The sequence below is a fragment of the Palaemon carinicauda genome, chromosome 26 (genome assembly GCF_036898095.1).
Source record: "Palaemon carinicauda isolate YSFRI2023 chromosome 26, ASM3689809v2, whole genome shotgun sequence".
In the NCBI taxonomy this organism is placed as follows: Eukaryota; Metazoa; Arthropoda; class Malacostraca; order Decapoda; family Palaemonidae; genus Palaemon; species Palaemon carinicauda.
Genome location: NC_090750.1, coordinates 88,550,026 through 88,563,031, shown reverse-complemented (window position 1 = coordinate 88,563,031; position 13,006 = coordinate 88,550,026). Strand labels below are relative to the sequence as shown.

At 42.0% G+C, this 13,006-nt stretch overlaps 1 long non-coding RNA gene across 3 annotated transcripts; it reads left to right on the top strand.

The window, feature by feature from the left end:
- The first annotated feature begins 382 nt into the window (after positions 1-382).
- Positions 383-11,875, top strand: LOC137620265 (uncharacterized). 3 transcript variants are annotated; one of them, XR_011040034.1, is made up of 4 exons: positions 383-545; positions 1,010-1,162; positions 8,637-8,864; positions 9,248-11,875. It is a non-coding gene; the product is annotated as an uncharacterized lncRNA (long non-coding RNA). The 3 variants fall into 3 exon arrangements; XR_011040033.1 differs by lacking the exon at positions 1,010-1,162; XR_011040035.1 differs by lacking the exons at positions 383-545; positions 1,010-1,162 and adding an exon at positions 547-637.
- The last annotated feature ends 1,131 nt before the right edge of the window (positions 11,876-13,006 follow it).

Genomic DNA, 13,006 nt, shown 5'->3' with positions numbered 1-13,006 from the left:
ATGCAGACCCTACTTGCTGCTTCTGTCACATTACATTTGCAATTTATTTTTGTTTTAACACTCTTATTTTCCTAATAAAGGGTTAGACAATATCATTTGCTGTTAAGTTTAAGAACTGTTATAAATGTAGACCCTACTTGCTGCTTCTGTCACATTACATTTGCAATTTATTTTGGTTTTAACATTCTTGTTTTCTTAAGATAGGGTTAAACAATATAATTTGCTGTTAAGTAGAATAACTATTATATATGTATATTCGTTGTTTAAACTGTTTACACTGCCTGTTTACCTGTTTCTAACCTATTTATTTATTTTTTTTTTTTTTTGCTGCCAAAGGTAATGTCGTAACAAGCTGGACGTAAAGGAGTCAGTTCTGGATTTGTGCTGCTATGCGAGAGACCTGCTTATATAACTTACCACTTTAGATTTATTGGATTCTACGTGAAGTTCAACTGATTACCTTATACCGTTTCCTCGAAGCTCGAGTTGGGCACTGTCACCCTTATGACGCCTTGTGTCTTGTTAGTGACATTACTTCATTGCAGGTAAATGGACATTGGTTGTTGTTGTCTTATGTAATGCCCGACAAGGTTATGGGGTGTATACATTGATATACAAAACTTCCACTGAATTAAGTGTTAGTATAGTTTTTTCTGGGGGAGGGGAGTTTCTGGTGCATAGTTTGTATTGTTTTAGTGTTGTAGATTTGTGTGGGATTTTCGTGTAGCAGAATCGCCAGGGAATGTGACTTCTTTTGAAATATTTTACTTAAGATCCTGATTAGTTCAGTTCCTAGACTACAGCGAAGTGTTTGTGACAAATGTCGACCATGGCAGGATTTATTAAAACTGTTTATAAGAGACTTTAACTTGTATAAAGATTGTCTTTGCTGAAAGTTTTTAAAAGTGAAAGTGATGTCTTGTGTAGTGCAAATATGAACTTCATATTGCTTCGATTTTGTTTAGCCTAATATAACTGTTCTCGCTTACCGACTCTATTCTCTTGGTAGACAACTGGGTTGCGAGGATAAGAACTAGGAGATTTTGGCTGCTATGAACAGGGGTCTCTGTGACCTTGGACACGGGAATAGGAACTTGAAAAGCTGGTAAAGGAACAGGAATATGAGCTTTTAAGAAAAGGAATAGCTCTCGAAATATTTTATGTACGTAAAGAATCTTTATAACTGAAATTTGGTGACATTACTGCAATTTATCTTTTTCAATATTAAACTTACCCGATAATCATGTAGCTTTCAACTCCGTTGCCCGACAGAATTCTACGGAGGGATACGCCAGCTATCACAATACTAGAAGGGGGTGTACTCACCAGCGCCACCTGTGGCCAGGTACTATAGTACTTCTTGTTGACACCTCCTCAATTTTTCCTCTGTCGTGCTTCCGGCAAGACGTTCTGGGATACGCTTATGATCTTGGAGTATTTTCACGGCTTTTGGTGAAGTATTTCTCTCAGATTTCGGCTGTCGCTTTACTGGAAAACTTCTATATTAGCTTAGATAGCTATTATTTAGTCCTGATTAACGGTTAACGATCTTTTGCTTGATTTGGAATCCCCACTTGGCTAACTCTTTTGATTCAAGATGTCTGACATTTCACAAGCCCCTCCCCATAGACGATGTAGGTCTTGTAATAGGCGTATTCCGAAGGCCTCGGTAGATCCTCACACCGCTTGTTCTGACTGTAGGGAAAGGCCCTGTCAGTTAGAAGATCGATGTGAGGAATGCGCCGGACTTTCGGAACTTGATTTTGTCCGATTTCTTAAGTATTCAACCAAGTTAGAGAGAGAGAGAGTTAGGAGGAGTTCTTCTCGCTCTTCACTTTTTTCCTCACCTCATGATCCCCTACCTTTTCCTCCCCCTGTAGTGGCTACCCCCGAACCTACTATTTGCCCTCAACCTGATATGTCTGTTGTTTTGCGTGCCATTCAGGCTTTAGGTGACAAAGTAGAGTCAGTGGTTAGTGATCATAAGTCTCTTATGGCCGAAGTCAAGGAACTTAAGGTCAAGAGTGCAGTGGGTGGTATTAGTGCCAGTGCTGTGACGAGTGCTAGTGTCAGTGCAGTGCCAAGTGCTAGTGTCAGTGTCAGTGTGGTGCGTGAGGGTACTTCTGTGCGTGCCAGTCGTCCTCCCAGTCCGGGACCTCTTGCAAGCTCCCAAGCCCAGGGGAGAAGCAATGTCAAAGGGCAAAAGGGTTCGGCAGGCCTTGATCGGCGCACAGAAGTATCCTCGGTGGTTGCGGGCGTGTCTTCCAGAGACAGTCACTCCCACCTGCAGACGATTGAGCCCGTCTTTTACTAGTCTGCTGAAGAATTGTCAGGGAAGAAACGTTGGACTCAGGTCTCAAGACCACTCAAACGCAGAGTCAGACCTCAAGAGCTCAACCTGGCTGCAGTCATTGGATCAGCTCTGACTCGCCGCAGTCATCAGTTGAATGCACTCCTCCTAAGAGGAGTAAGGTGCTGCCGCAACAGATCTCTGCTGTTAAGGCTTTACCTCAGCAGACCTTAGTGTCTGCCGACCCCAAGTTGACTCTACTGCAGTCCATGCAGTCACAACTTGCGGTCTTGATGTGTGAGTGTCAGGCTGAGAAGGTTACACCTCCTCCTGCGATCGCTCCGCCTAACCGCAGTACTGCCTGCCAGGCGTACGATGTTGAGGCTCCTCAGGATACCTTACCACGCTCTGAGTTGACTGTTTCCAGTGGTGTGCAGCTCCCTCCGCCTTCCTTAAGGCAACCTCAGCAATGGGAACAGGAAGCTTATACCTTACTTCCTCCGCTTCCACTTGCAGTTCCACCAGTGAGGCAACACTCTCTTGAGGTACAACAACCTCTCCCATCCATGAGTCAGACTCCTCAGCTCTCGCTGCAGCGAGCTCAACCCTCCTCAAGGCAAGCACCTCAACACCTTAGCCTTGCGCCTCAGGAACCTCAACTCGCGAGACAATTACTGCGTTCTGCGCAGCCACTACCTCATCACTCACAGCTCACACCTCAGGAACCTCAACTCGTTCCTCAGGAACCTGCTACTGCGCATCCACCTACCGCACAGCAAGCGCAACTCTTGAGTTCAGACACTCATGCCAGGAGTCAGCCTCCTCCACACATGCGCCTACCTTCTGCTACTTCTTTTGATCAGCCTTTGCAGCCTGAGCCTCAGGTGTTCCCTCAACAGAGTCTTGAGGAGGAAACCACAAGTATTTTTGTTCCAGCTCGTGCTGATTCTGCTGTTCAGCATACCCTACCTATCTCTTCGCTACACTCTGGTGATGAGGTTTCTGATGATGAGGCTGCACACCTGGATCCCTCATCAGACGTGGATGAATCCAAGTCTTCTCCGCCTCCTATTGACTTTCGTAAGGTCTTGGCTCTTTTTAGAGAGGTATACCCAGACCACTTTGTCTCTGCTATCCCCCGCTCTCCGCCATCTGAGTTTTCGCTGGGCATGCAGCCAGCTAAGTCTACATATACTTAGCTCGTCTTAGCAAGGTCCTCTAAGAGAGCGTTAAGGATTTTAGGGGAGTGGTTGCAGTCTAAGCAACAACTTGGAAAGACTTCGTTTATGTTTCCTCCGACTAAGCTCACTTCTAAAGCGGGCGTTTGGTATGCCACAGGAGAGGAACCAGGCTTGGGAGTACCTGCCTCTGCCCAGGCTGACTTCTCAAGTCTGGTAGACTCTCCTCGTAGAACAGCAATGAGGCGCTCTAAGGTTTGCTGGACCTTCTCAGACCTTGATCACTTCCTGAAGGGTGTTTTTAGAGCATTTGAGATGTTCAATTTCCTAGACTGGTGCTTGGGGGCCCTTAGCAAGAGCAGGGGACAAGGATTCTGCCATGCTCTTAATGTCCTGCATGGATAAGGCCATTAGGGATGGATCTGGCGAGCTTGCATCGATGTTTGTGTCAGGGGTTCTTAAGAAAAGGGAGCAGCTTTGTACCTTCCTTTCCTCCAGCATCACACCTTGTCAAAGGTCTCAACTCCTTTTCGCTCCGCTCTCGAAGTTCCTTTTTCCCGAAGAGCTTGTTAAGGACTTGTCTGTGGCCCTGATACAAAAGGACACCCATGATCTTGTGGCCTCATCGGCTCGTAAGACTAAGGTTGCTACCTCAGTCCCCAGGACTTATCGCACCCCAGTGGCTGATACTCCTGCTACGAGGTTTATTCCGCCCTTTCGTGGTAGAGCCCCCAGCCGAGGAAGCTCCCGTCCAGACTCTTCCAGGAGCAAGTCTAGGAAAGGTTCCAAGGCTTCTAAAGGAAAAAACTGACTCTCCTCATCTCCAGACAGCAGTAGGAGCCAGACTCAAGATCTTCTGGCAAGCCTGGGAAAAGAGAGGTGCAGACGCCCAGTCTGTCAGTTGGCTGAGGGAGGGTTACAGGATACCATTCTGCCGCAAACCCCCTCTGACCACATCTCCCATCAACCTCTCTCCCAACTACAAAGAAAAGGACAAGAGGCTAGCGTTGCACCAGGAGGTGTCGCTCCTTTTACAGAAGAAGGCAGTGGTTATAGTCCGGGACCATCAATCCCCGGGCTTCTACAACCGTCTCTTTCTGGTGGCCAAGAAGACAGGAGGTTGGAGACCGGTGCTGGACGTCGGCGCGCTCAATGCGTATGTCACCAAGCAGACGTTCACGATGGAGACGACGAAGTCGGTCCTAGCAGCGGTCAGGCAGGAGGACTGGATGGTCTCGTTGGACCTGAAAGATGCCTACTTTCACGTTCCTATTCATCCAGACTCCCAACCTTTCCTGAGATTCGTTTTTGGTAAGGTTGTGTACCAATTCCAAGCCCTGTGTTTTGGCCTAAGCACAGCTCCTATGGTGTTTACGCATCTGATGAGGAATATAGCAAAATTCCTCCACTTATCGGACATCAGAGCCTCCCTTTACTTAGACGACTGGCTGTTGAGAGCCTCCACGAGTCGTCGCTGTCTGGAGAGTCTCAACTGGACTTTGGACTTAATCAAAGAACTGGGTCTGTTAGTCAACCTAGAAAAGTCTCAGCTCATTCCCTCCCAATCCATTGTGTACCTGGGAATGGAGATTCGGAGTCAGGATTTTCGGGCTTTTCCATCGGCCCCAAGGATAAGCCAAGCCCTAGATTGCATCATGAGCATGCTGAAGAGGAGCAGTTGCTCGGTGAGACAGTGGATGAGTCTCACAGGGACCCTTTCATCGCTGGCCCTGTTCGTCGAGCTGGGGAGACTCCACCTCCGCCCTCTTCAATTCCATCTTGCAGCTCATTGGGACAAGGGTTTGACTCTCGAAGCAGTCTCTATCCCTGTCACCAAAGAGATGAAGACCACTCTCTTGTGGTGGAAGACCAATCTCCTTCTCAGGGAGGGACTATCGTTGGCCATTCAGACCCCCAATCTTCATCTCTTCTCGGATGCATCGGACTCGGGCTGGGGCGCGACCTTGAACGGACAGGAGTGCTCGGGAACGTGGAACGAGGAACAGGGAACGCTCCACATCAACTGCAAGGAGCTACTAGCAGTTCATTTAGCCCTGTTGAACTTCAAGTCCCTCCTGCTAGGCAAGGTGGTGGAGGTGAACTCCGACAACACCACAGCCTTGGCTTACATCTCCAAGCAAGGAGGGACCCATTCGAGGAGCCTATACGAGATCGCAAGGGACCTCCTCATTTGGTCAAGAAGTCAAAACCTCACTTTAGTCACGAGGTTCATTCAGGGCAACATGAATGTCTCAGCAGATCGCCTAAGCAGAAGGGATCAGCTCATTCCCACGGAATGGACCCTCCACAAGAGCGTGTGCAACAGACTTTGGACCTTGTGGGGTCAGCCTACCATAGATCTGTTTGCCACCTCCATGACCAAGAGACTTCCGTTGTACTGTTCCCCAGTTCCAGACCCAGCAGCAGTTCATGTGGATGCTTTTCTGCTGAACTGGTCCCATCTCGACCTTTACGCATTTCCACCGTTCCAAGATAATAAACAAAGTCCTTCAGAAGTTCATCTCGCACGAAGGGACACGGCTGACGCTGGTTGCTCCCCTTTGGCCTGCAAGAGAATGGTTCACAGAGGTACTTCAATGGCTGGTCGACGTCCCCAGGACTCTCCCTCTAAGAGTGGACCTTCTACGTCAACCTCACGTAGACAGGTTGCACCCAAACCTCCACGCTCTTCGGCTGACTGCCTTCAGACTGTCGAAAGATTCGCTAGAGCTAGAGGCTTTTCGAAGGAGGCAGCCAGTGCGATTGCCAGAGCAAGGAGGGTTTCCACTCGTAGAGTCTACCAATCTAAGTGGGAAGTCTTCCGGAGCTGGTGTAGAGCCAATGCAGTATCCTCTACCAATACCTCTGTGACCCAAATAGCTGACTTCCTATTACATCTTAGGAATGAGAGATCCCTTTCAGCCCCTACGATTAAAGGGTACAGGAGTATGTTGGCTTCAGTTCTCCGCCACAGAGGTTTGGACCTTTCTTCCAACAAGGACCTTCAAGACATCCTTAAGTCTTTTGAGACTTCTAAAGAGCGTCGTCTACCCACTCCAGGCTGGAACCTAGACGTAGTCTTAAGGTTCCTTATGTCACCTAGGTTCGAACCTCTCCAGTCAGCTTCCTTCAAGGACCTTACCCTCAAGACTCTTTTTCTCGTCTGCCTTGCAACAGCTAAAAGAGTCAGTGAGGTTCATGCCTTCAGCAAGAACATTGGTTTCACGACCGAATCTGCAACATGTTCTTTACAGCTCGGATTCTTAGCTAAGAATGAACTTCCTTCGCGTCCTTGGCCTAGATCGTTTGAAATACCTAGCCTCTCCAACATGGTAGGTAACGAGCTAGAGAGAGTTCTTTGCCCTGTCAGAGCTCTCAAATATTATCTTAATAGGTCAAAACCTATTCGAGGACAGTCAGAAGCCTTATGGTGTGCCATCAAGAAACCTTCGAGGCCCATGTCCAAGAACGGGGTTTCGTATTATATAAGGCTTCTGATTAGAGAAGCCCATTCTCACTTAAAGGAGGAAGACCTTGCTTTGCTGAAGGTAAGGACCCACGAAGTAAGAGCCGTAGCTACTTCGATGGCCTTTAATAAAAACCGTTCTCTGCAGAGCATAATGGATGCAACCTATTGGAGGAGCAAGTCAGTGTTTGCATCATTTTATCTTAAAGATGTCCAGTCTCTTTACGAGAACTGCTACACCCTGGGACCATTCGTAGCAGCGAGTGCAGTAGTAGGTGAGGGCTCAGCCACTACATTCCCTTAATCCCATAACCTTTTTTAACCTTTCTCTTGAATACTTTTATTGTTGTTTTTATGGTTGTTACGGTAGGCTAAGAAGCCTTCCGCATCCTTTTGATTTGGCGGGTGGTCAATTCATTCTTGAGAAGCGCCTGGGTTAGAGGTTGTGTAGAGGTCCTTTAGTAGGGGTTGCAGCCCTATATACTTTAGCACCTTTGAGTTGATTCAGCCTCCAAGAGGAACGCTGCGCTCAGTAAGGAAGACTAACTTAAAAAAGAGGCAGAGTAACGGTTCAAGTCGACTTCCTTACCAGGTACTTATTATTTCATTGTTATTTGAGATAACTGTTATATGAAATATGGGATACTTAGCTATCCTTTAATCTTGTACACTGGTTTTCACCCACCCCCCTGGGTGTGAATCAGCTACATGATTATCGGGTAAGTTTAATATTGAAAAATGTTATTTTTATTAGTAAAATAAATTTTTGAATATACTTACCCGATAATCATGATTTAATTGACCCTCCCTTCCTCCCCATAGAGAACCAGTGGACCGAGGAAAAATTGAGGAGGTGTCAACAAGAAGTACTATAGTACCTGGCCACAGGTGGCGCTGGTGAGTACACCCCCTTCTAGTATTGTGATAGCTGGCGTATCCCTCCGTAGAATTCTGTCGGGCAACGGAGTTGACAGCTACATGATTATCGGGTAAGTATATTCAAAAATTTATTTTACTAATAAAAATAACATTTTAATACACTTTTCAATAACCTGGTATGTTTGAATGAAAGTTCCTTCTATTCCCGATTTTGTCGAAACCCGACTACATTGACGTAAAGAATCTCAAAACTATGAAATTTGACAAGTTGAAATTACAATGATGTATCTTCAAATACACTTAAGACTATAATTCAAGTTTAATTGAAAGGGCCTTCTATTCCTTATTTTGATGAAATTATAGAGTACATTGATGCTTAATCTTCAAGGATTTTAGCTACTTATTTTAGCTAGCTGCAAAGTAGCCAAAAAAATTAAAAGTTTTGCTTTATAGGTTTGTTAGATTTTCAACAGAAGCTCTGGATTGCAGGGTTAGAGCCTCTCGTTAAAAGATATGTTTGTGCATAAGGTTTCAGTTTTAGTCTCCAAAACCACTAAAAGGTGAGCGGATTCCCTAATTTATATCTAGGTTAAACGTTTAAGAATATTATGGAATGTCGTAAGGAAAATTATGAAGACTTGTTCATTTGATTCTAATGGAACAGTCTTGCTTAGTTGTGGTGAACTATTACAAACTTGTTGGAACGGTTGCTCTTAAGACTTTACCAATTTTTTTTTATTTAGCCAGACTGCGACAAATTGTTGATTTAGCAGGAAGTTGTGTACAGGTATTGGAAGTTAATTTCAATTTCCTTGTTTTCCAGGTACTAATGAGAAGGATAAAACCGGACTAGCAGTTACTTTTTAAAAGAAACTAATGCATTTTAGTGTCCTGTTTCTTATGGAAGTCTTAGAAATGCTGGCCCGAGAAACGGTGCAGTTGAATGTCTTACTATAGTATGGAGAGTCCAGAAGTTTACTGCTGATCTTATGAAAATTTACTTATTTTGGAAACTTTACCTACTTAACACAGAACGTGAACACACTGAAAGGTGAGCGTTGTTACCAGTTTAAATTCAACTTTTGAATAACGAATGGCTAGGATAATTTTTGTGCCTACTACCTTAGTAGTTGAACTTGGTTAGTACAAAAAGGGTTAATTTTTTAAGTTAATTTTCACATTTAATTTGTTTTAATCTTATTTTCCTAAGAAAGGGCTAAATAATAATTTCCTTTAAGTAGAATAATCAATGTGTTAAGTAAAATTGCCTGTATGTATTCATAACCTATTCCTTTGTCGCCGAAGGTAATATGGTAACGAGGTCATAGTAAAAGATTATTTTCCTAAAAGGGTTAAATAATAATCTATTAAGTGGAATTATTAGTGTATTAAACTGAAACTGTGTGTTCCTAATCTATTTCATTGTTTCCGAAGGTAATATCGTAACGAGGTCGAAGTGGAGGAGTTCTTAGTGATGCTGCAATGCGTGATATCTTCTTGCACAACCTGCCACTGATGAGATTATTAGACCCTGCGTGGAGTACACCCGACTAGATTGTGTAGTTTCCTTGAAGATGGAGTTCGACTCTGTGGCTTTTTGTGCTACAATGGAATAACCTCGTTGCGAGTCAATGGGTCACTGGACATTGGGTTTTGTGAGGCAGAGGAATGTTTATGAAAGTCATAAGGTGTACGCAGATAAGAGGGTTACACTAAGTTGTGTTATCTTTGATATATATATCTGGATGACTTTTTTTTAATCTTAAGATTAATAAAATTTCCTTGGATTTGTCTTTAACAATATTTTTATTATGCTTCAATATCTTGCTTTGTTTGTAAAATTTTTCTGGTAATTTTGATTTTTGTGAAGTTCTTTTTATTTAGTTACCCTAAATTCATGAACTGTAATTTAATATTGGCTATGAATTGAGGTGAGAGGTGAATGTTCTTAAATATATTTCATAACTTATCTTATTTAGCTATTTACCGTAATATTTCCTCTTGAGTATTAGAACCTGACAAGTGTTGAAGCTTTTTCTTCAGACCGATCATGATCGTCCTGTGATATAATATAAACTAACAGTTAAGAAACCTTTAATTTTAATCTTTCTTCGTAAAATAAAATTTCAGCCGTATTTCTGTTAAATACAGGCCACCGTAATTTTTACTCTACTTAGCTATAGATTTTAGAGTTGGTGACTGAAATATCACTGCTTAATGGCATTATGTCTGTTTTTTAAACTGTAAATGCCTGTCAACATTAAGTGTGGATTTTTTTTTTTTTTTTTTTAACGGCAAATTTGCAACAGTCACTAAAAGTGCTTGTGACATCTGTAGATGTAGATATCTTAAAATTATTGGTAATTTAATGATTTCATTATAAACATGAGTTTTCACATGAACATATATGCATGTATTGTATACTATATATACGAATTATATTTATATGGATTATCTTTGTAATGTGCAAATATGAGTTCGCTTGTGTAATGACGATGGCATTGTAGCTGATATATGCAATAGAGAAATTTTGAAAATTCAGAACGAAATATTTAGGAAGCAAACTCCATTAAGGCTAAAAAAATATTCCTGGAAGCCTGCACTTCAGCGGAAGAACTTTTTGGGAGTTTGAAAAGATGAACAACACCAGGTAAAAATAGACTTGCAGGAAATGCATCAGGATTTCTTGGAAAGGAGGGAATATTTTAAGATTAGTTTCCCACCGTCGAGATGACTTTCAGAAAATTTAGCACAGATGGCTTAAAGTTAAATAAAAATTTATAATTCAGAGTTAGCCTTGCGTGATACCAACCAAAATAAATGCCCTTGCTAGTCAAACTGCCTAATTACTAAACTCCGTTGGCAAGAACTTCTACAGTTGTAGAGGTAGAGATAAATAGCGCATTGTCTGACCTAGAGAAGTATTGCTTAAAGATAGTTCTTTTAGAAAAGTACATAAAATGATCAGGTATATATCGCCATATTTTTATCTTCTGTTTTGGGTGACTAGTCAACTTGTCGGTATCTTAAGAATTGAGAAAATGTTAGTTTAAGAAAATTGTCAGTTTAAAAGAGTTATAATTTGAGAATCTTGAATATAGGAAGGGTTATAAACCTGCAAAATTTTACCAGGTAGATTATCGGGTAGAAGATTACGGAGTATGCCTTCAGAATAGGAAAGCCAACTTGAATGTGCGAGAGTGCTTGTCAAAAGGACCTAAAAGGCTCTGAGAAAGATTTACACAATTTAAGAGTGGCTGATTACATGCCCGCCAAGCAAGTGGAGGCTCTTATGATTTATCTCTTACCAGAACTGTCAACAGAATTGGTGTGAAACCCTTCAAAGAGGATGTCTCTCAAGCCTAATCTAATTTAACCTGAGAACTTGCAGAGTTTGAAAGTTAACTAGAATTAAGTTGTAGGTCTCCATAACTAAAGAGTCGAGCCCCTTCCATACTAAGGGGAATGACAACTGCTGGGCGGGAGCGCTGATTTCACCCTGTACAGTATTTCTCTCGCTTTGAAAGTGCTAATAGATTAAACGGCCAAAGTTCTGGTAAAGATTGGCCAAATCTACTATCTGGTAGTTTTAAAGACAGCCGGTCTAGATAGTTAAGTTAGTGATTGTTCACCAAGGCAGGCAGTAGACATAGCCTGACAAACTTAAGGCTTGGACCAAACGCCCGAGCAGAGGCTATGTGCACCTCGGTTTGCCCGTGGTTTCCTTGTCTATGACTTCATTTACACTGGTATCTTTACCTATACCGCGAAAGTGGTAAGTATCTGCGCGCCGCTCATGTGAGAGGGGCTTTAGTCCAACAATTTAAAAGAAAACTGGCTTAAGGTATTTGATATTTCTATCAAGGGAAGATTAACCTACTTGGTCACCAGGTTATATCTCTGCACGTTTGCATACTAACCTAACAAAACTTTCAAAATATGGCTAAGTAATGTCGAGATACCCTGGTCAGGTTATTGCATTTCTTTTTGTATTCGAACAGTCCAACACTATTTATTGTGCCTTAATGTAATTAATACTGTAAGTAATAAAGCATGTTAACCCCATGTCGGTGTCATTTCGCATATCAATTTGCATTATCAAAGTAAGACACTTCTGAGTCAAATAGTTGAACCCAAAAACACACCCAGAAGGGATTTGCCAGAGACCAAATTAAAAACAGATAGTTATAACTTTTTTTTTTACTGTTCTAAAATTACTTAAATCAGAGGAAGGGGTTGGTGGCAGTGGTACTCTGATACTAAAATATCCGTAAACCCATTTTGTCATAATGAAGGAAAAAAGGTGAGGATACTGTTCAGGTTGTAGCAATCGTTCCCGAAGTATGTGATCTCTTCCATGCTCTAAACAATTGATGTCATTGTTTGGTCTTTATTTATTATTATTATTATTATTATTATTATTATTATTATTATTATTATTATTATTACCAGCCAAGCTACAACCCTAGTTGGAAAAGCAAGATGCTATAAGCCCAAGGGCTCCAACTGGGAAAAATAGCCCAGTGAGGAAAGGAAACAAGGAAATAAATAAATGATGAGAATAAATTAACTATGTATCATTCTAAAAACAGTAACAGCGTCAAAACAGATATGTCCTATATAAACTATTAACATAAAAAACATAAGTCATATAAACTATAAAAAGACTCATGTAAGCCTGGTTGCTATGATTCAATTAATACGAGTTGTATACTAATTGAGCAAATTCCTAAAGCACGAAAATTAGTTTTAGGTAAACAGGTTTTCTTTTTCTACTTGCATTGTTTCCCCTCACTCTTTTAATACTGATGTTGACGTAAAATCAATTTTAAGTGACACATTTCAATAGCAACCTAGATCATTATTTTTCTCAACGTAAAAGCTGTCTGAAATTTATTATTCATAGTCGGAAAGATCAGTGAGAGTTAATTGCTCGAGTTTCACATGGAATACAGAACCAGGGGACTTGAAGACTGAAGAAAATCAACAAATAACTCATAAGAAAATGTCTAAAGCAAAATTAAATAACTGTTAGGCCTAGCTCAAATATGGTGAGTGTTCAAAGTGATGTGAAAGATATAGGAAATGACCGAAACTACCGTAAAATCTCCTCATTGAAATGGTAATAAGGAAAAAGGATAGATAAATGCAATGGCGTAGGTAAATTTTTCTAAATAAGGTCTACATATCAAC